This window comes from Neodiprion pinetum, chromosome 3 (assembly GCF_021155775.2).
Source record: "Neodiprion pinetum isolate iyNeoPine1 chromosome 3, iyNeoPine1.2, whole genome shotgun sequence".
Lineage (NCBI taxonomy): Eukaryota > Metazoa > Arthropoda > Insecta > Hymenoptera > Diprionidae > Neodiprion > Neodiprion pinetum.
Window position 1 is genome coordinate 27,237,024 of NC_060234.1, and position 24,802 is coordinate 27,261,825.

At 42.3% G+C, this 24,802-nt stretch overlaps 1 protein-coding gene across 3 annotated transcripts in view; it reads left to right on the forward strand.

Annotated features, from left to right (window-relative positions):
• Positions 1–24,802, forward strand: part of bru3 (bruno 3) — a 537,074-nt gene that overhangs the window by 142,580 nt on the left and 369,692 nt on the right. For 2 of the 3 annotated variants that reach the window (XM_069134117.1, XM_046615173.2), the window contains exons 1-2: positions 8,981–9,122; positions 9,431–9,662. The gene's annotated coding sequence lies outside the window, so the exon portion shown is untranslated. Of the gene's footprint in view, positions 1–4,522; positions 4,701–8,980; positions 9,123–9,430; positions 9,663–21,882; positions 21,952–24,802 lie in introns of those variants that run through there. The other variant, XM_069134114.1, reaches the window with a different exon arrangement.

Genomic DNA, 24,802 nt, shown 5'->3' on the forward strand with positions numbered 1-24,802 from the left:
AATCCGTCCATGCGGACTACGCAATGGCCTAGGCAGCGGGTATTAGCCCGAAGGTATGTTAATTACATCAGCGTGGATGAAACGGTTCAAGGGCTCACGATGGGTCCACGCTCTCTGTCTTACCCTCCGCCCATTTAGTCCCTTCCCTTTCTTCCTACTCGGCCCTTCGAACCCTTTTGCCGAGTTCAGCCTCGTATGTTATTATTACACTCGCTGTTTTTAATCTGAGTTAATAGAGGGAATTCCGCGGAACGGTCCGGGTGTATTTTATGGGCTGTAGAGGGCTGCCGAGGGGACGAGAAAACCGTAAAGGGTGGAGGGGATCGCTCGTCTGGAATTTAGATTTTTCACTTTACGCAGACGAAACGACTGAGCGTTGGTATATTAATCCCTGACGTATAATCCGAAACATAGATTTTATCCGAAACCTGAGAATAAGGTGTGCTTGCAGAGACTCTTGCTCTTCTTGCGATACGGCGAGCGATGCAACATTGTTCTTAGGCAGTTGCTCCCTTCAAGATTCGAACTGCAGCGCGCACATACTTTATACTAGTGACCATAAAGAAGAGTTCGTATATCTTTTCTTCCGGAAGGCAGTGTATACCAAAATCCCTCTGTACAGCCAGACCGCAGTAGTGACTGTACTACCGGCTGGGTATCAGTGCCAAACACTGGTAGTTATGTATATTAGGGGCAGTAAAACTGATGCAAATTTATTTCAAAATTCCACGCGGTTCTCGTAAAGTTGTTTTAAAACTACCCTCGTAAAACGATTTGAGATCTTTTCATGGGGGCAGCCGCGCAGGACGATACTTGAATTGTATAACCTCATTTTGTTTCCGAACCTGAAAAGGATATCTTACTGCCTGGCAAAAAATTAATGGAATGCAAATTTTGTCCCAAAAAACTCCCAGAATCATCTATTTCTGGTATCTAGAGGTACTAATCTGCGGGAGAATGTTTTGCTCGCAGTCAATATTTGACAAGATAGTCTGAAACTACAAACCTACATAACTGGTGTCAGCAGCAGGTATTGTGAAATAAGAAACTTTCTAACTATCACATGCTCGGAGAAGTATATTTGCCTAATTACCACCACCACAGTATCTTGGTGTTCATAGATCGAGTATCACTTCGGTATTGAAACATGTGTTAACCGGTTGAACTGAAACATTCATGCTATCCATTTAATCGTTCATTCTGATCCCAGTATTCACGGCCGTATGCGGCTTTATACGTTTCTGCTCGTATAGTAAAACTGACTGGCATAATACATCCGTTGTGGCTGGTACTCGAGGCGATTTGAACTGACGATCAGTATAAGCGCTTGTGAGGGTAATTCGGTGGTAAAGCGACACCCGGGTATAGCGAGAGCAGCCTTGCTAATCCAACACAATGCTGGGAAATTGATATTCCGAGGCTGAGGTTCAAGCCCGTCCTCGAAACCGTGACAACTGACCGCTCTTGACCGCTCTCGACCATGCAGTCCCACTCGAAAGTTCTTGATAGATATCTTCCCGCGTCTGTAGTCGTCGGAATTTCACTGTTTCCTCGCCGAGTACCGGTCAGACAAACGGACGTCCGATTGGGTCCAGCATGCAATCGACCTGCACCGAAGATCCCCTACGGATCGGCTGATCTCTGCTGGCTCGATTTTCAGGCATACGCGTACATGCGGCAATGATCGGCCTGGTCGCCACCCTACCATTACCACTGCTGCTGTAACCGCACCACTGGCCCTCTCGCCATCCGCAGCCACTACGCATAGCTAGTGAAATAGCCAGTTGGTTAGACCAGGTAGATTACCCATTGACTCGGCCTGACAACTGCGCTGCGTGCAGTCCTGCAGGTGACAACATACGATTACAGTCGTACCGTATCTGCGTTACGTCTCTCTCTCTCTCTCTCTCTCTCTCTCTCTCTCTCTCTCTCTCTCTCTCTCTCTCTCTCTCTCTCTCTCTCTCTCTCTCTCTGTTACTCTATTTTATTTCCTTCTTTTATAATCGGATGGTTATATCATGGTATCATTGAATATCTGTGGAATGTAACCAATGCTGAGACATTAAATACCGATTTCGTTCGGCTAGGTGATGGAAATTATACCATCACTTGCGATCACGATGTGTAAATTTTACATAAATTTAGCTGGAATCAATGTTATTCTATCCTTTTGAGCTTTCTCCGGATATGGTTCAGACATATTAAAATCATTAGGCATTGACGAGTTTAAAGTAGCCTTGGCCAATACTTGAGTTACATAAAATTCAATATACAGTCTTATACTGCATTTGTTACGAAACGTGTTAAAAATTGGTTTCGAATCTCGCTGTGAAGTTTCAATAAGTACTTTGAGATGCAGATGTGAAAGCAATAAAACAGCGCAAGGCGATTATCGAGAGTGAAAGCAAGCACCTTGTTTACCGATAAGGTTTGTTTAAACGGAACCGCTGACAAACATGGCTTGCGATGTAAGTTGGCGTCTCTGATTCACGGAGGGATTTCGAAATATACCGAAGACTTGGAAATCCCTGGTGAAGTATTAACGACTGGTAATATCAACTGCAATAAAGTTTCCTCGTATAGAAACTCGCTCGATCTTAAACCAAACTAAAAGTTGAATTCTCCGAAAGTCCATACACGTATAGGTATCAATATCAGCGAAAACAAATTTGATATTCATAGATACGATTTCTTACTTGATCCATCGACCTGAATATTATGCGGACTGGTATTAGCGGTTACATCATCGGGCACGTCTAGTTTCCTAGCGGTAGGTCTAATCTAGGCTCTGGTCCCGTCTCACTTTGGTGTTATTAAAATCATCGGTTCTGTTTCTCCATCAGACTTCGTATAGTGAAATGAATAGCGCAGAGTTGTATTACTTCAGAGGCGTGGTGGGAAAATAAGGCTGGACCGGCAAGCAGTAGCTGGCAAATGCATGGAAATGAATAGGCGTAAATATTACGTGTAGGTACCCGGTACGCCGAGTATTATGAAGTTCACTTTGTATGCAGGTCTTGTCGACTGAGCGGGAAAGTTGCAACCGCCTTCCCGCCTTTTCCACCCCTGCTAACACCCACACACGCCCACCGCCTACTTATACCCACTTTACTTTTCTTCCCGAACCGTTAAGCCAACGAAAATTCCAAAAAAATTCCAAATTCCAAGTGCATTTCAAGTGTACGTAATAACTACGAGTTTTGCTTAAAACGATACTCGAATCCCCCATCTTGTGTCTTCGAAATATTTCTGCGATCGCTTAAATTTACTGCCCTTCTGCGGGGGGGCTTTAATTGCTGGAAATCAGAAAATTTTGTTTTAAATCCAAAACCATTTTGGGACGAATAGAAAAAAATGCTGTAATGGCTACTTTACCAATGGTGAATATATACATATATTTGTTTTTTTTCTTTGAAAAGCATAATATGCATTTACAATTAATGGTAAGTATTATGTTAGAATGTAATCGAACCCTGAAAATTATTGCGTGAAATTACATTAATTTTTGTGGCTGGCCTGGTCTGGACGCAGACATGTAGAAATATTTTTCAACCAGAGGGTTCTGCTCAAATATTATCTTCAAGTATTACAGTACGCAATTGGGTGTGTTACAAGTGGTAAAAACATCTGTTTACCCTCTTTGTGTAAACCGATCTGGATTACGCGGTATGTGTGTTCGGGAAGAGTCAGAGGATGGGAAGACACACAAGTAATACCGTTTATCATCACTCTGATTACACTCAACCCTTGCCTTCGAAACCCAACATTCCGTTACAACGGAATTTTTCATTATCTCGACAAAGCATCACTCGAATGAGTTTAACTAAATTTTTCTTGTAACAGTAAGTTATCGTACCAACCATATTGTGAGCTGTAAAGATAAAGAAATGTGACAAATCCGTAACGAAAGAGTAATTGAAGGGTGCAGTGTGACTTCGGCCAATTAACAAAACATGTGACACTTTCGAGGCAAACAGCTGTTGCCTAGCAGAGAAAACAGCTGTTTATATTAGCACGAGGTGGAAAATGCTTTTAGGTTAAACAAACGTTACTTTATCTTTTCCCGGGTAGCACGTGTTGCCTTTCCCAGGCACTTGGCTTTCACGCCGTTCGGATTTCTGCAGGGGGGAATAAATCTAGCCTATGTATATGCCGAGAAGTCGAATGTCGAGTGGGCGCCGGAGGGAGAGAGGGATCACGGGTGGGACGGAGGGTGGTCAGGAGAGCGGGAGAGCGGGAGAGAGGGAGAGAGGGAGACACTAATTCGCTAATTGCACGAGGGACGAAGTAGCTGCGTGCCTCTCGACCCAACGACCCATCGACCCATCGACCGAATTCGCTCGCTCCCTCTCCATGCTCCGTATATCTCACGCTCTCCCCGTCGCCCCCTTCACCCTCTCGCCGAATCTCCTCCCTGCCTCGGGGCTAACTTTCCCTCTTAGATTATTGCAGGGCGTAACTATTGGAGGGCAGCTCAAGATCCCTCTGACGGGAACGGTGTGACGATGTTGTTTTGTTTCAGGGTGTGATGAGCGACCGGCTGGCCGGGGGCGCCGCACACCTCCTCGGTCTGTTCTTCTTCTTGCCGTGTCCGCAACGCGAAATGTAACAACAACCAACTACCAACAACGAACTACCAACTATCTACCATTCTACTACTACCGAATACTACCTACTATCTACTGCTACCACTAAATGTGGTACGTCACTACTCTACCCTCCCTAGTCGGAGTATCTGGCAATGTTCCTTGTTCAATTTTTGTTTATTTACGTTTATTATATTGTTATATACTGTCACGCTGTTCTTAGAGTCATCGTTGTCGATGTTATGTACAGCTGTAACGTCACGATCATACCCACATATACCTGCAAATTGTTTATTTAATTTTCTCTTCTCATCATTTTTCATTTGTTTGTTGGAAAATTCTATACATTGGGCACACGGATCAAATGGCGTATCGAAGTTACGTTGCTTGCTCAGGAAACATTATCTTACATGTATTTACAATCGCTTTATGTTACAAAAATGTTCCATGACATATACTGCAGTCTAGGTATGTGAAGGCAAATTTGGACGCAGTTGTGTTCGAATTCACTGGGCAGGCATCGCATTAAAACTGTTGAAACTTTCCAATGTTTCACTCTCAAGTTCCTTATCCGATTCTGATCTTTTATCATATGTTAACGGTTCACTTTCGCGATCTTGTTCGACACTTTCTGCTAATCATCAATCGCCCGATAAAAATCAGTATTGTATGTACCGTATTTCCGTGTGCTCTCGTAACACGATTACGTATCATTCACGTTTGTATAAATAATTATTTTTATATGTATACGATAATGCAATCTGTACTATATAATCGTTATTGTTATTACTCTTAATATTATTATACTGTTTCAACTATCTACCTCAGTCTTCGCTGACTAAGTTCTGTTGTATATATATATAACAATGTGACGTTTGTCGTTGGTTTAGTACGTTGGTTTATCGGTGTTCGATGTTGGCTGCTGTTGTTGGTTGTTGGGTGTTTAGTGGTCACTCTGTGTTGGTGCAGTTCCTACTTTTGTTTCCCTCCTTGAACCTGGCGGTCCTCTCACACCTCACATCTCATACCTCAGACCTTCTCCGTCTTCAGCACCTATAACAAATGCCTCAGCAACCTCATTTGTGATTGTTATTTATAGAAGTTGTGCGATCAAATATTGTTTCCAATATTACGAACCCATGCATTGACAGACGTCGGAGAATTACTTCGAAATTCCGGCTTCCCACGCTTCGCAAGACTCGAAGCGAATACGCGTAGGTAGGTACACAATTATACATACGCATGAGTTACATGTGCCAATTAAACTCAATACGCGGATTAAATGCAGTGCCTTTTTCAACGTCACACAGCTGTTACGCGCTTGTTAAAATTTCACATTCGAAACGTCACGTAATAACAAACACGTGTACACAGACAACGTTTCGTTGCAGGGTTTAATTAATTAGCAAGTCAACTGATTCCGCTGTTTATGAATCCGTAAAACAGAGCTCCGCCTCGCGAGACTGTATTTAATTATCATGAAATACTCGATAAAACTTGTAATGAAAAAGGTAAAACAAATCCCCCGCCGTTACACTCATTTAGCAGGTATACATGCACAGACAATCGGTGTTAATGAGTTCGCGTTCCGCGGGCGTTGTTGTTGTTGTTCCGGCGCGATGCCAGTTTGCGCTTGAAACTTGGGTGGAAGGAAAAAAATTTTTACTCTCCGAGTATCGATATTGTTATGCAGGGGTCGTTCACACCGCGGTATCTTTGCACGTTCTCTCCCCGGAGAGGCAACATCACGTTTCGGGGTTTTTGGGGCTTAGACCGCCATTTGATTAGAGGGTCGCGCGGCGAATCATTCCCCTGCCAACTTCGTTATATCCCGTCTTTGTTCCCCCTATCTTTTTATCTTTCGTATACATATACATTATGTGTGTGTAAAACGTATATACTATACATACAGAACCGCTTTATACGCCGCGGAAAACGAGTATAATTCCCGAGAGCGAATTGCCGCGAGATAAGATAGTAACTTCCGAAATTCTATCACTCCGAATTCCGGCTCTCATTGTTTTATCACAATGAGAATTTTGAACAAAATTACACAAGGATCATTCAACCGCGCGGACTCGAACTTTTTCACCCTGCTGTCTCTCGCCTCGGACGGCATATACGTACATATATATATATATATATATACCTAAGGTGCAACGTAAGCTGGATATTGGAAATGCTTCTGCTCACCTGAGCTGTATTATTCGTTTCATTAGCATGGTAATGATAATTGCAACGGAAATCGATACCACTTTCCTATCCACCCTGCAATGGCGTGTAACGACACCCACGTGGGATGTTACACCCGAGCGTCGCGACGTCGCGAGCGTCTAAAGATGCGTTCAGAACGTTCGCATTCCAAGACTCCTGTACGTATAGAATAACTGGAATAGAAAGTGAAACAAAAAAGGAGCCGCGAATAAAAATTGATGCTATTGCTATCCTGAACACGTACGCAGCTATTTTTCTCTCTGTCGAATTCCGAGCTTTCGGGATTTTCAGTGTGTTTCCTAAGCTTCGCCGGAGCTTTTTCACCCGATGGTTTTCAAACGGCTGACCTCACCGCGGCAGTCGTAACCGCGACTTTACACGTTCGTTCGTTCATGTTCACGCTTGCCTCCCTCCCTCGATCACCTTCAACAATTTGCTCCTCTCTCACCCCCGCAGTGACGTCCTCTTACCCTTGCATCCACGGCACGACTCACCCCTCCACGAACATTTATACGCACAGCTACTCCGTTTCGCCTCCGAACAATATTAAAAAGTAATTGGATTTCGATCTCGTTGTTGCCGGTTCGGTAAACTGATGGCACATGCTTCGTATGCTTCGTCGCAAACCGGAATAACGGAATGTCGTTAAAGTTAATTGTCACATAATTACCAGGGTGCTGTTGATAAAAAGTATCTCCGCTCCGGCCAATTGCCAATGACTGGTGTACCTACGTATATGTATATATCTATATAAATCCCGTTTCACTTTGATAAGCTTCGATCGTCAAGATATTGTGCAAGTTGAATAAAAAGTTTCGTGTGACAATTATGTAAAAAGAGAAGTCATAAGAATGATTGAGTATTAGATCTGCCAAACTTGGTAAATAACTTACGCGTCCGAATTTTGTATTCATTCAAATCAGACATTTATTCAGATTGTCGGATACACGCGACGATGTCCTCGATCAGCTTTCCGAAAAGCTATACATATAGATCTGTGCGAATCGACATAACCAGTGAATGATAACCGTATAGAAGAGACGGAGGAAGGACGAATGTCATTACGACTATCGTAATGTAAAATCGAGCGATTCACGTGGAGTCTGTGTTAGTTATCGCTATTTAGTCCGTTCCGTTCTCCGTCCTTAATTAATTAACGCCGGCTGAATAATAATTATCGAAATGAAAGATGGTATCTGTAGCTTATTTATTGGATCAGTGATATCGGGTAGGTAGCCTGTTCGAGTTCGCTTCCTCGCTCGTTCGCCGGTTCGTCCGCGTGCCCGAGCAGCGATAGCATATCTAAACGCGACTCCCTAATTGATTCATAAATTAATTTGCTCTACGTTGCGAATATTTACGGGTTTTAATTACACTTTGCCATTATCTGGTTTTATGTCTCCCCCGTGGTGCAAACGCAAATGTGACCCCATGGGCGCGATGGGCGCGGTTCCAGGGCATCGCTGATGTCTTCCTGCTTCACGGCCTGAGCGCATTTTCTAACCGACATCACGCGCGCCGCCATTAGCGATTGACGGCGATCCGACCCTAGGTAGATCCTAATCTCTTCCCTGGACGTCTCTTTCGACTCGGGTTCTACTACAGCGGGCAGTTACGAATTCATTCTTAGTACCTGGTCGAGCGAGCGGAAGTACAGATGATTAAATTCATAAATCTACATGATATAATGCGCTGAATATCGGTGCTTTGAACTGTTGCTACCGAAATTTTGTTTCCACACACTTCAGATTTCGAACCGATCCACAATCTTCGTCAAACTGTTTGACGAAATATTTGTACACGCAATTTTTTTGTAAGAAGCGTCATGTCATGGGGAAACAGAATCTCGATGTCTGTACGTTCCAGAAAAGTCGAATGAATTTTCCAAACGTTAAAATTTTCGGTTTTCGAACTAATTGCGTGTCACGATCTGAACCGAGACCTTCAATGAGACACGAAGGATTAGATTATCTGTATAAAGATTCGTTTATGAAATCTTCATACACTCTGCCATCAATATTGAGCATAAACATACACACTGTAAGTAACTAAGACATCAGGCACACTGAGCCCGTGTTATTCCGCCTTATCGTGGCGAAAATATTTTGATCTTGCGATCGTTACCGGTGAACTCTAGCTGCCTGGATGTCAGTCTGTGTCTGGAAACGGGGCGGGATGCTCTCTGCGAGTGATTTATTATCGCGAAGTATCCGTATAATACGCATATTACGCAGGTGCGATTCGTGAGAATGGTTTATCAGATACAGTGATGCAGTTTCGTGCGTGACAGTGACGTCGTGCTGAGATAGTTAATCAAAATAGGTGTGATCATGTGAATGTGCTAGTCTGAATTACAGAAGCAAATCACTATTTTACGAAGCCGAAGCTAGCAGCAGAGTTAGCAGCCAAACGTGTTAAACTTTTTGGAAATAGAAAAATGCAGTTCAGATTTACTCTCGTAATTCTAGTAATATCACAAAATATTGATTTGTGGACTTCGTTACCTTATTTCGAATGAATGTTAGAACGTTTGGCTGCTAATTCCGGCTGCTACTTTTAGCCTTGTCACTATTTTGCACATCGGATTGTGATTTTGATCAATAATCGATTCAACATTTGTTTATTGATAGTTTCATTGGAATTCTTCTCGCGTACCATATTGTGTCTTTGATTCGAAATTTGAATTTTTTTACTGATTCACTTGATCGTTTCTCAAGATTGTCACGGTATATTTCCAATAAATTGTGATTATTCAAGCCCAGTGATAGTGCATGTGGTTTACAATAGACTGAATGAGATAGATTTCATCGTACGACACTCAACTTCTCACCTACGCTACGATGGAGCACGGATCTTTTCGAGGTAAAATACAACTTGTAATATTTAATTTGTTATTTAATCCTCAATAATTTAGCGGGAATAGATTTATCACAGAAAATGACGCGTCGTTTACTGCATTACTTGTAAATAGTAATGTATCAATATTGTCCGCATTGGAAGCGAGGAGAATTTCAAGCACAAGCGTTTATTTTAGTAACTTTCTGGGCACTTTATTGTTCATTTGTCATTATTTATCCCTGTGATCGGTTTACCTCATGCGGTTGAAATTATTATTAAATGTTTTGGATCCATGTGAAAGATTGCTCGTCAAATACATGGCTGTGTATATTTGTAGATCAATCATTGAGATGATTTATACATACGTACATGTAGTACGAAAAAAACAGCGAACAGGACATTGTTTTTTCGTCAGAGGATGATCGCTGGTTATGTTGTATCTGTTTACCGGTTAGCTGCAATCTGGGTAGGGAGTTTATCCAAAAGTTTACGCGATATTTATTATATCCGAGTTCGTGAGAAGAGTATAAGGGCCACGCATACTGAGTAATTCGGCGCGAAGCCAAGAGAAAAAAAGTACGATAATTTATTAATTTGCCGGGTGCGTTTTTGGGTCAGAATCATATCCAGGCAGAATACTCGCTGGCAAGGTTCCCAAATGAATGGAAAAAAGAGAGGAAAAATGACGGAAGAAAAAAAGAGAATATCATGTTTCTGCAAGCTCAGCAGTTTGAGGAAGCTAGTACCCTTCTAGGGATGATATGACGTAAACAAATAAATAAAACGAGCCATAAGTGAGTCAGACGTATAATATATGTACATGAAACATTCAAGCATCACGTGAAGGGTGAAATATTTTAAGTATATTTTGACCCGCGCATGATGCGGAGGCGAAATGATTCACCGTAACAGACATATAATCCGTGGATAAAAGCTCGCGCTTGTGTAACGTAGGTGTAGAAAAACCGTTGCCCTATCCACCCGCCGCCGTCACAGACTGGGAAACGAGTTTCAGTTGAAAATGCATTATGCTATTGGCAAAGCCGGCCGGCACTTTGGCAAGCCGATCTGTTTAAACATGTATTTCCTCGGATATCTGCGTATATTTTTGACAAAATATTCAGCGTCTATGTAAACGGCTTGTTCGGAGGGATTCGATTTGGGTGTATAAAATTCTGCGCGATTTATTCGACTTCAAAGTCTAGAAACTTGAAAGTTTTATCGCTCCAATCCCGAAGTTCCGTAAAGTTATTCAACGTTTACCATCTAATAAGGTAATGGTTCGCCTAATTCATTGATATCACGGAGCCGAACGTGAGCAAATGGAATTAAAACGTAGCGCACAAACATTCTCGCGCATGCAGCACTGCTGCAGCTTCGACGATTCCGGGGAAAATAAGCTAGTATTCGTTATTTCGATAATCCGATTTTCAAACTTCTGCTCTGCAGCGAAAGTTCGCCGAATTCCTTGAAAAAACACACCTCCGTCTAAACTCTTACGATTTTCAGTCCGAAATGGCACTCAGTAGGGACGCGAATGCAAATCGAATATGACGAATATCTAGGCTGTAACACACGTACCGAGTTGTAGTCGGTACCTGCACAGTAGCTGCTGTAAAATTTAATATACCCCGTATTCAGCTTTCCAGCTATGCACATCTATGCATTCATGTGCCTTTATATATCCGAGCCTTATTGGTTATTGAATTTTCATGCTTCGCCGTCGATGTACATATTCGCATATAATATGTACAGGTATATGCATGCAGTGCGCCGGAGCGTTGGTGCAGGCGAGATATCCGAGGATCTAGGCTATCAACGATATGTTTAAATCATAGGGACACACGTCTGACTATTGTGATTCGGAATACACAATCCTCCTGTTATATCATACCGGCAGAGTACGTTATAACGCAGGGCATCGTATCGTGCGAAAAATGTAAACAAAATTGCGCGTGATCGTATTCATTCAATTATCCGAAATGACCGGGAGCGAAGAAACAACGGTTGTAAAAACGATTATACAGCATCGAACAATGCGTTGGTCGAAGGGACGGGTCAGAAGAAATTTGTACCGGAATTGGAAGGCGTGGGAGAGAACATGAGGGAAGGGAGTGACGGAACGAAACTGAGCGTATAATGTTAGGGAAAAAGTGATTCCTTAACAAATATTGATGAGGGGAAAACTGTTACGATGATTCAATTCCAGCGTGGGAGTCCTTTTCGTTTCGGGTATAAGATTAATGACTCGGGATAAAGGGAATCGAAGGAAAATTTTTCCATCGCGGCCTGTTAAATCGAGCGAAAAAATAAGAATACATTTGATAGAAATCTACCCTGGCTGCCTGCTCGAAGAGGGCGATGTATTATGTATACGGGATGAAATGGAATATAGAGAAGGAAGGAAAGCCTTCGCATATCGGGGCCTCTGAACCAATAGGGCGGCGTAATAGTTTCGTCGAACTCGCCCGATGCTGTCGGACAGTGATCTATGCCTCGAAAAAACCAAAATTCCTCAATTTCTTTCTCCAATTACACGTTATATGTATAATCTCATCAGAGGGTAGTGCATGCGAATATTGCCAATGGCAACAGGAAATAATTAGCTACTCGATGATTATATCCGAAATCGTATCGAATCGCGTACCCGCGCATGATGACGATTCAAAATTCAAATTGTTTTTGCCTGCGGCATCTTTTCGTTTTTAGTTTAATTGTGAATTCGAAATTTTCAAACCTGCATACACTTAACCCCCAGTTTCAACTTCCCATGGTAGTGAATTTCGCCAAGGGGGAATCAGGCAAAATTGTTATCCCTGCCTTCTGGCATTGATTTCGCGGTATCGCCACTTGCACAAAATCCGTAAATTTTGAGTAGGTACGTGCTCACGATAAATGCCAATTCATGCATATAACGGAAACTTATCGCTATTGCGGTGCAACCCGGCTACATACATGCTAATTTGAACTAGCAGAGTTGCACTGCATTGTGAGCATTATAAATTCTACCAGCCTCGGGCCTCTCTAGGCATAATTATTTCGGAAATGAAAATCACTATTGTCTGTGTATGTGTTTGTTAAATATCGTATACTGGATACACATTTCATTTTTTAGGGATCTCGAACATTCGATTTTTACAAAAAAAAAAAATAAATAAAAATATACGATTTATTTGCAATTGTCTTATTTATTGAATAGAATAGAACGAGTTAAAAATCATTGCGTATATAACCACATATAATGCGATATATGTTTACGTCCTCACATACATATGGCCATGTAGCTGCTTGATATCGGATATTTAGACTGATCGAACACGAATGTGAATGAAAATTGACTAAATTCCTGGGGAAATTCTTGATCTCCATAAATGGAATACCGATAATGTATGCGACGGAATATAATCCCATTGAATGCGGTGAAATGCAATGATTCGCCAGTGAAATCACATGACTGCTTTTGCTCCCCGCACACAGACACTTTGTGCAAGGCTATAATTACTTTATACGTTTATGGATCTCTACGTTCTTCGGTCTACACGTTCGCATTCATCTCTGCATTCGTATCCGCCACACCAACGCTTCTTCACCTACACCGCGTTACATTATACATATACGTATATCATATGAATTTGACTACGAATTGTTTGGAAATGGCGGACGTAATTGCAATACGACGCAGCTATGAAGTACGTTTAATTATACCGGAAACTAGCGTCAGACACATTAGGAAGAAGACTGGTTCAATCGCTCATGTACCGAAATATCTATTTCTTATCGTGTTTAAAATAATGAACATACGTTTGTTTGACACAAGCTTTTTTCTGAAATCCGAAAAATTGACTTTGAATTATCTGCAGTGTATATTTCACTGTCACAGTTATAAACCAATTTTACAGTTTTGAACAGTTCTATTGTAGCAGAAAATTTTTGACAGCACTGTCAACTTATTCAATTCCGCACACAACTGCTGACGTTGCAATGAACATAAGTATATCGTAATATTTACTCGTTTCACTGACTAATCAAGTATGCATGGCAATTTGGAGAAACTGCTTTCACTCGGCATGTTCCTTGTCAGATCGACATGGAAGTGGGTCAGCCGCGCAGAGCTTTTTTTCACGTGTGTATGCGAGTGTGTAAGAGCTTCATCCTTGAAGTGGCCAAATGGAATGACAAACGAGCCTGCGCCAAGGGGGGGGCTTCAGGCAATCTCGTATCCTACTTTACAACCCGATGCAATTCCGAAAATAGTGCCGTGGTGGAGATGAGGAAACGCCCGGGCAGAATCTGCGCCGTTTATCGGGGTAACGACGAAAACGAGGCGCGGGTTAACGTGTCGCGAGTTTAGCCGGCAGGACACAAAACGCCGATCCGAGTTCGGTTCGTTCGAGCAAAGCCATTGGCTTAAATCGAATTCTGGGGTATACTGTAGGAGCTGAAACGGCGATGGCGGAAAGATTCGAAGCCAAGTTACACAATAACGCCAATATTTGACACACGTAATGCGAGTGTATATTGAACGGCGATGGCACAAATGCATCGCTCACGCGAGCATCGCGAATTACCGGAAATACGGTTCGTGAATCGATAACGCGATAGGTGGATGGCGTGGCTGCTCTGCTTCTGCATTTCGGTATTGCTGCTGTCTCTCTCTCTCTCTCTCTCTCTCAACTGAACAATGAAATTTAAGTACCTACCACCCAAATTTTGTTGCGCCCGTATGAGAAACGTTGCAAGAGTCAACTCATTATACCCACACTTACCCGAAAAACATCATCTTGCACACAAACCTGCAAAAACAATTTATTCACTGGAAATAACAATTTATTGTGTTGAAATAAATTTTGTTCGAATAACATTTTTTTTTCATCGTTTACACCAATATATTTCGTTTTCTACATAACGATTTAGCACGCATCTTTACGATTCTTAGCGTGTTAACTTCGATGAGGTACGAGGTGGAAGTTAGTCACGTTAATATAAGAATATTATTGGTGAACCGTTACTATTTTCAAAATAATCCATGACTATTAAGGTGAGTCGAATCTGCAAAACGTGCGCATGATTGATTGCTTCGTCACAATGAATCACAGAATCCTAAAGATAATTCTGAAATTTCACAATACGATTTTTGTCCTACATGAATATGATTGAAATGCACGTTCTGAACTTTAACCTCACGATGATTAGCAAGAGATTTTCTTCGTTACATGAATTAATAAGTTATACCCAGTGTACTAATCATGTGAATCCTGTAAATAAAAAATCACTGAGAAGATCATTACAGAGTACGAATTGGAAAGGAACGATGGTTGAAAATTATTCGCGAATGAGGGACGTAGGAAAGGGTAAGAGGAGAAAACAAAGAGGGGAGAAAGGAGGAACGGGGAATGCAGAGGATAGAGGGGTGTAAATGACGTCGACGAGGATATGGATAATTAATTTCCTTTGTCGAGGCAGCCGAGAGATGCGAGATGCGTGCCACTGACAGGACCGACGACCTCGCGACTACTGCACAATAATTTTGCCCGCTGGAGGCGGCGGCGTGGCAGCCGGGAGTATAAAGCAGGACCGTCGCGAACAGAAACGCGTGCTTGCGCAATGAACGAAGAATCGCGTCATCGAAGTTGCGGGGATCTTGTCGATGAGGAGAATCGCGTGAAAATCGCTCCTTGAAACCCCTTTCGTTTTTAAGCCATGCAGCGCCGAGCCGAACTTGATCGGATATAATATAATTGTGCCAAGTTACACGGGATCTTTGGCTCGAGCGCAGCTTTTACTGCGGCAAAACTTTTGAATAACTTTTCTTCAAAATTGACTCTACCTTGCGCTTCGGCAAGAGTTTCTGTACCTGTAAACGCGCGGGGGAAACTTTTCGCCCGGCTTTCAATCTAGACGCTCCAATTCAATGCCCAGCTTTTCTTCAATTCTTTACGTCTTTGTTGATCAGGTTATATTGGTATAATTGGTAATATAATGCTCACTCAGCCCTGTGGAATATGGCTTGAGATCTAAGGCGGATCGCGAAGAATTATAAAGAGATTGGTTTCCGGGAAACGGTCAAGCCACTTATCACCGAATCGTAGAATTTATTGACTTGAAACGTAATTTGCATGTGCATCACGGGTTGATGAACAGTCAAGACGATTCGTTCGCGAATATTCTGATGAAGCATGCGGACACATCGCAAGAAAGTATACCGAGAAATTATATAGCATGGGTACAGTGTGAACGATCAAATTAAAATCAACAAATCATTTAAAGCTACAAATATTTTGCACTTAAAGTAAATTGATTGTAACTGAAATACAGTAAAAATAGAATTTATAATATTTGCCAATAAAGTTCACGTAATGCCACATTGATTTTTATTTGCTAACAATAGTTCTAAGCGTATAGATTTTGCGTGTCATGATCTGGTTTAAAATTTGTTCAACTTATTCCGTTACTTAGTGTAAAATTTTTTCACGAATCGTGTGATTTGCTAATACAAATTTTCTCGAGGACGTTGGCCCTTTTACAAGTATGGCGTATAACTAATGCAATCCAGTGTCTTTTTTCGTTGAAATTTTCCCGTTGAATTCTTTGTCGGGTTGATGACTAAACAACGAAAAGACGGGTAAATGGCTTAGAAGTGGATGTCCTGCAAGATGCAAGAGGATGGGCAATGATCGCCAAGACGATTTTAGTGGGTGGTTTTCGTGTTTTCGGATAAAAAGAAATTTCCTGTTCAAACCGAAGACTGGAATCCTTGATATCAGTTACTGATATCTCAACCAGTTAGGAATAGTTCCGATGAAAAACGAGCATAGACCAAAACTATGTAATCGGGAATCGAACTTGCGTCGTAATTTAGAAAATCAATTACATTCGAGCTTCTGATTCGTACTACCAAACTTTATACATCTAAATGATTTATCCTGGATGCACAAAGCTGCTTCATCTTTGTGAAAAAAAAAAAAAAAAAAAATGGCCGCATAATATGTAAAGCCACAGCGAGAACTGGGTGCGTCGAAAATTTAATTATTATATTTCATTCATCATACGAGTGTGCCTGATAAAAAATGACCTACTCAAATGCATGCAGGGGAATGCGGTACTTTCAAAACATTTTTATACGGAAGTGAAAAACCAGATTTCTGAAATACTTGATCACGTCATTGTTCCAAAATATTTTCGGCGATCCAGTTAGGATGCACATGTTTCTGATATCCATTTAACATTCTAAATTAAGCGAATGTAAAATTTACCGATTCATAGTGAAAATCCGAGATGCAGTTTTCAACGGAAAGATTGCTGGCTCGTACTTCTTTTCATAATACTGACGCGTCTGAATGAGATGTATCGTACTTTTATTTTTCATAATCGTCTTTTTATTCCGTGCACCGTCTGGCAATTTCAATCTACCTTCCGATTATTTTATGCCCTGTGAAAGTTCGGTTTCGCGTAGTTTTCTCAGCGAGTTTGAATGCAACACCGCCGGGAGCTTATTGCGAATCGTATACAGGAACGAGCCTGTGATGAGATTCCACTATACATGTAATCCTCCAGGGTGAGAATAAAGCGGGATACTTGTTGTTTGCTCCGGCAAATTCTTTTGTACGTTGCTGTTGAAACCAATTGAAATATGGTTCAGCTGAGAAAATTAGCAAAGAAAAGAGAGAAGAGAGACGGGTATATGTAAACGAGCGAATAAGAAGCATCGGCGGAATTGTCGTTAACGAAAGTCATTGTGTTAAGAGACTGCTCTGCGCCACAGCAGCGTGTACTTTTCTTTTCCACTTCCGTGCGGCCAATCTCTCGCTTTCTCCTCTCTCCTCTCTCCTCTCTCCTGATAACCTCGATCCCGTTGAATGCGTGTCGCGGTCCAGACGGTAGGGATATGCCACGGAGATGGAGATGGAGATTGGGATGAAGATGGAAGCAGAGTGTAAGAAGCGGTCGAAACGGGAAAAGAATTTCGAAGATGCAGAGAGTTAGGAAGGACGCGGATGGGAAACGAGCGGCCATGTAAACCGGAATGAATCTCACAGCGGCACGTGGCTTGGCCAGGATCCACACCCCCTCCTCACCCCAGTGCAACCCCAACCCCAGGTCGAACCGCCCTCCCTCGCGTTCTGCAAGCTTTTTATGTTGAGAATTTAAATTAGATACAACCACTCTCCATCCACAGCCACTGAAACCCACCGTGCCTACTGAATCAGCCCTGCAGCAGGAATACCTACCTACTTCCTTATTTTACAGAGGTTTACTTAATAGCGTTATTTTCTTTGTCTCCTACCTCGGATAAGAAATTTAATATTTATGCATTATTCAGAGCGTGCCAGCGCCCTTTGGAATATATATTTACGCAAATTTCTTGTTTGGATTGTTCGCGTTAATGACGCTGCGAGCTAGTTATTCTTATATATATATACTATATATATATATATAGGTAAGGCCAATGAGTTGATCCTTGGGAATAACAATTAAGTCGCTTTGAAGATCTGACTTTCTTTCTCTCGTCTGAATAATCCCTAGGGGTGAAACTTGTCGTTACATTGCAGCCTTCGTCCTATTACCGCAAACAATATCAATCCCGCAATGGGTTCTCAGCCACGAGGAGGAAGTTCGTGAAAACAAGTTATTCCCTCATTGTTAGTGATTTGCAATGGCTCATTATCCAGGCAATTAGTAGTTTGTGTAATGAATTTAAGTGTTTCCGCTCGGAATTAGCATGCTAACTGCTCTGTCTCTATCTCTCACTCTCGTCCTCGCTCTCTCACACTACCTCACCCTGTCTCCGCCCCCAAACTCTGCACCCTGCACGGCGTTGGGGAAGCGTTGCAATTCACGCCACGCTAAACTAGGTTCAAGCGTAGCCCGCTTGCATTCAGAGCAGCTCTCAAATAATTGATTTCATACGAGCCTCGTCGTTAGTCAAACGAGAAATCGGGTAGCTAGAGTGGAGAAAGTTATTCATCTTCCACAATCAAGCATACGGTTACCCACACTTTGAAGTCTCGAATCTTTGATTTCACGAGTGGTGAAAAAATAATTTAGCCGAAAGGAAGCTGGGAAATTCGGTGTCTAAAAGACAGAAAAAAGTTCTGTTGATATAACTAATCGTATCTATCAGTTGTGCGAAAAGTGATACATGTAACAGGGCCGAAAGGCGTTGGCTAACACAAATTTGTTACACTCTCGGAGCATTTTTTAATGCATCACAAAACCAGCGAGTTGGAAAACGTTCATACTTCAATTCTGCGATACCTAGCTGCAGGCTAACTTACAAATAATTTTTCAAACATCCGTAAGCCGATCAGTAATAAAGAAGAAGAAAAAAAAAAAAACTGTCAAGGCGAGTTTTATCTCGAGTTGATATTATACAGCGAGTCGCCCAACAGCCGTATAAGAGTTTTGATCTCCTCCGAGATTTATGAGCCTCTATTTGAAAGGTGTTTCCAAAAACGAGACGATAGCACACATTTTCGTGTACATAAAGGATCGAGGGGTAGAGGAGGAGAAGAAGGATAGTAAAAAAATTCTAAATAACGGTAAATTCCAGACGGTACACAATATCTCGCTGATATTCCGATATATTGGTGCCCGTATCGATGTTTGCCAAAGCGAGAGGCAGTCCGGGGTGGGGGTGAGGTGCAAACAAGAAAGGAGAATACCTCGCGCCACGCCATGATTCCATACCATACCATGGCATGCCATGCCCAAGAACCAGGGAGACCCGATTCTCGGATGGAGAGTGGAGGGTGCAGGGTGCTAAGGGTGGAGTGTGCACAGCGGAACATACACACTAGCTAGTCGATGTGATTGGCCTTGTGCCAGAGACCTCTAACGACGCTTTCCGAAGGAGGGGAATCCGACTCCGACTTCGTCGCCCGCCGTCGCCGTTAGACGTCGACCTCGAACAGCCGCCTAGCCGTGGAAGATACGTTGGGACTCCCCGGAACTTCGGGAACCTCCAGCGAGTGACGTGGTGAAGCAATGTTCCCGCTATCACATTTTGGCGCTCCTTCCACCCTTCGCCATCCACTATCGCTATCACTCCTCTCATCGACGTCGCTCTCTGATCTTTGCCTTACTTTACTCGCTTTCGCTAATGAAACGTAATAATAGCTAACAGGACTTACTTGTTGTGACACTGAATGAGCTGAGGCAAAGGTCTTGGATTACGGTGCGAGAATTTTCTTACATGAATTCACGTAGAGCGTGTGATCTATGTGTCGAACAACCTCAATGTAGAATCACTCGGGATTGGTGAATTCTCCAATTTCCTTGCAGTATATTCTACCAATCGACTTTCAGCGATGTACTTCTGTTATCCAAAGGGACCGTGACAGTGTTACATTGTCAAGTGTGTACTACAGGGCTCTGTCCTCTATCCGGCAACCATGATCGAGTACTTTTTATGAACCGTAATTAACATGGAAGATATTTTCTAGCACCACTTGTAAAACACATGAATCCTCAATCCAGATATTTTTGGACTTTTCTCACGTATGTTATACCGGTTTATCTTCTCTTCTGATACACTCACGCCTTAGCACGATGAACTCAAAGATTACACCAAAGAAGAGGTACTGCTGTGTTGTAATGGTACTGGTACAGACTAATGAATTATTCAATCTTGGAAGGTGAGCAATGAATTTTGAGGCGGAATGAAGATGTTTCACAATCGGCAAGAACTCGCTGTGTGTAAAAAGTTTCCAAATTTACTCCTCATTTCGTTGCATTAACCGAGGTGTTTTCTGTACAGCAACCGTTTAGCGTTCGTCTATATCGTTTCAATTCACGGTGTACCTAAAACGGGAAATGCTCTCCCAACTACCAGGAGTAAGCACGTTCGTTTATCCTTGCCAACGTCGGCACCAACTCACCCCAGAAACGGAAAGGCCCTCTTTGCGATGCGTCGAGCGTTTTGGCACATAAAGCTCGTTAAATCCACCAGCCACGTAAAAGGGGGAAATTAGTATTGAGAAGAGCGGATGCTGCCGGATTCGACCGGCGAGTATTTTTGTAATTAATACGACAAAGTTTGAGGGACTTTTTGCGAGGCATGAGTCGTCCCGTTTCCTCACTTCTCACTTCCCTTTCCACCGTAAATAGTCCTCACTTCCTCCCTCTTGTTTTCTCGTATATTCCACTCTCTCTCTCTCTCGCGAGGATACCGCCTTGAATTCTGATGATCAAGATGTTTCTCGATACATTGCATCACGGTAAAAAGTTTTAAAACCAAGGCAAGTCACGCGAGGATATTAATCCGGGAAAGTCTTCACCGTTGCACGTTAATAATACTTATGGGGCGACTGATTGTATTGAAAGGGAGAGAAAAAAAATATTACAACCTCCGTCACGTCTCGATGTTCGGAGATTCCATGATACTGAAGGCGATGCTGCGAATCGACGTGGCTGGGCCAGACATCTTTTATTGGAACTATAACACAGCCCCTCGCGTCTGCCTATTGTTCGAACTCTTTCACCAGCCGGCGCTCTCATTTAATATTTTTTTTCTGCCTCCGTAAATCATCCCCGTATGATATTTGGGGTGGGATAAATTAATCGCCAAAAAGTTATCCAAGCATTGATCTCTGGATGGTTGTCATCTTTTCGGGACAAATCTAATCACAATTATTCGATACCAAAGATCAATTTGTCCAGATTGCAAGTCTGGGATTCAAAATTAACAATTTTTGATCCAATTACAAAAGTGGCAACCGAATGATCGGAAGAAAATCGAAATACGAGAGCCAATCATCTGACTGTCGTCAAATTCTTCTCGCACTTTACAGAAGAATTCAACTTGCCAATAAAAATCATAAATCAGTCTTGCAGATTTGTCTTTATCGACAATCAAAGAACGGAGCGAAATATCATTACTCTGTCGGAGAATAGAGTAAGCGAGAAATGTAGTCAGAGTGAGGAAGAAATACAGAGAGGATGAGAAGAGATTGGTAAATTGCTTGCAAGGGGATGGGAGGGACGATCGTTACTTTTTATGTTGATGTTATACCAAATTTATGTATGATCCAAAAGGACTGTAAATTTTTACGAGAATGTTTTTCCACAAAGAATTATAATCGTTGTCGTTTGCAGCTTGGAGCCCCCCTCCCCCCTCCCCTTCTTCGCCAACCTCTCCTTTCTACTCGTCTCGTCGCTACATGTGTGCTGCAGTTATGTAAATTTCGAACCAGTCGCATCATCATATTCCTATTCGCCCTAACTCTCTTGTGTTTTCTGCTTTCAGGTAAGTCGACCTGAGATTTAACTTGAATTGAGTGTCTCCGAAGCTTCAACAAGGTGTAACCATATGTGTGTAAGTTTTTTTACCTTTAACTACGACGAACAATTACGTTGAGAAATAAGTTCCCCGGTCTGAAAGTGAAACGCGTGCCGTACGGCACGCGATTCGATAAAAGCTAGTCGAGGAATATCTCGGTAACGGGTTCCTAAATGGAGATCAAGAAAATCCGCCCATTAATACCAAAGTCAACGGTCACATTTGCGTCTTTTCCCATAAGAAGAAACGACTTCAGCGTCAACGCGTTCTAACTTGAATCCGTTTAACATCAGCGTCAGCTGTGAGTCGGCACCCCAAATCTCCCCCGGTTTTATTAACTTGATTCGCGGGGCGGTCGGTTTAGCCAAACAGACGATATACGCGGATAAATAGGCACCGGATTGCCAGAAATTGACGCCGTATCCAGCGATCCGCGCTCGCCTGCAGAGGGCTAATGCCGCCCCTGGAAACCCGGTCACGTATTCTGCTGCCGTCGTTCCCTAAGCCCCGACGGACTCCCGATGACCCCCTGACCCCAGGCCCTCTTGGGCCACAGTCAACGTGCATGGCTGATCGCCGCTTTCGCGAACGCACACGTCGAGGGCGCGTGAAAAAGCTCAGCCCTTGTGGCTATCCGTGGCTGTAACCTTGGACCGTGGCGCACGGGACCTCTTAGACTCAATCAACTATTTATCTAGGAGGCGATATCCAGGAGGAAGACGCAGCTGCACCGGATTCCAGTTGAGTGAGAGAATTGCGCTCCGGATCCCCGCACGTACTTACAGCTACCAAAGCTTCTTTTCCATTTTACACCGATGTACGTTTATGTAAAGGCCGTTATATAGGTGGGCGATACGTAAAGGCGATACATGTGCGATACTGCTGAAGGAATCGAGATTATCGACCCGGAGCTTGCTCGCGTATACAAAGCCCACAAAAGCCCTTCGGTGCAAAGGCCATTGTGTCTATTGCTGCATCGACTGTCGGGCCGGAATCAGAAATAAAAACGCGTATCAGATCACAAAATATACCCATAAATTCTACCCGATTTGATATTCCACTTTATTGCTTGGACGATTGAAGCCTCGAAACATATCACCGTGATTTCGTGAGAACAATTTTATATCGTTGAACGGGGTATTGTGAGATCGGTCGAAAAACGTGAGAGAAGAGAATTCTGAGAACAGTCGAAAACGAAATATCCATTGGTTGCGATCCAATAATCAGAAACCGTGGCAATATAATTACGAGAGATCTCGTAACACTTAGAGATCGTGTGCTTGTGTTATAACTCTTGGACCTTGATACTTGGAAGTAGTAATTTTTTTCGTTATAAGACTATGCTAAATGAACGTTATGCAGTACGGAAGCAATTACGTCAAAGAAAGAAACAAAAAGCTTCCTCACCGCAGCTTAGTTGACTAAGCCTCTTCAGTTTTCTGGAATAAAACGAACGTGAATACAATATGAGTTGTAACCAACATGACCTCCGATGGTGTAAATACAAACTATCGAACGATTTGCTGTAATAATGAGATATTGAAAATAAATTATTGAGATGTTCAGCTACTCACGACTAATGTACTGCAGCGAAACATTTTTACGTTTAAACAATTAACACGATTTAGACTTTGAAGCCTTCTTTTCTTTGTTGAACCCTAATGGCGCAAGTACATAAGAGGTGCACCACTTCTCCACTCTGTGAACAAAGAAGAAAGAAAAAGTGTCTGGACGAGAGGAGGAGAATTTTTCGCTTTGTGAAAAGGGAATTTATATAAAGTTAGAGTACACGTTTCCACACTCGCTTACGTATATACATATAAAATGTTACGTGGACGCGTGATGGTATAAATCGCCCTTATAAGGGTCAGACCTATTTGGCAAACCGGTAAAAACCGACGAAAAAGGAAGCGTCTGCTCCTGGAATTTCATCACGGCGTTATTACAAGATATAATTACTTGCTACGTAGGAAATCAAGGATTCTGATAAACCCAATTATCCCACGTACCTCTCTTGAAGCACGCTATTTTCATACAGATAGGAATTCCGGAGATGATGCTAGTTGTTTGAATCTTAGGATTTTTAGGATTCTTCCTGAAATCATCCTTTACAGACTTACAGCACTTCTAGTCTTTTCCTAGTGAAGATAGCAGCCCCAATTATATTATTGATCATTTGACACAGTATACCATACTTCAATATGATAGTGCTCGTCAAAATATTTTAAAACATAGTTTCCAATAATATGCACAATTTTCGTTGCAAAATGTGAGTTAAACAGAATATCAATCTTGTACTCAAAAATTCAATTAATAAAATTCTTGATATTTTTTAATATAAACATTTCAAAGAAAAAACGTCAAACAACGATAATTCTTATTTCATCTCAGAGAATTTTTACGTTTGCTCAACATCTTGCGTACTTCTTAGATTCATGAAGTCATTTCAACTATTCTCAAGCAATCAGGAGTTGGAGTATCCGTATTACGAGCTCATTTTCAGATAAATCAATGAAAGGCGAAAGTAGTATAGGCGTAGATTTAATCCCTATAATGACTAAATAATTGCGAGGGCCCTCTAATTGTTCACCGGCACGACGACGTGTGGATACTTGAAACTGGTACCTCAGCTCGGATGTCCCAATTATGAAAGGTTGAATTAAACCGGGCCGCGGAACGGCAAGGGCCGGGCTACTTGTTACATTACGGTGGCCCTAACGCTTCAGGTTTCCGTTGAAATCCTCAGGGTTTTATATCCGCCAGTTTTTCCACCGAGACTCACTCGAAAGCTGCAATTTTGTAGCAAAATAGTGTTCTAAAAGCGGATTAACGGGGGCATGAATAATGCATTCCCGGCCGTCTTGCTCTTACCGCTGATAATTATGTT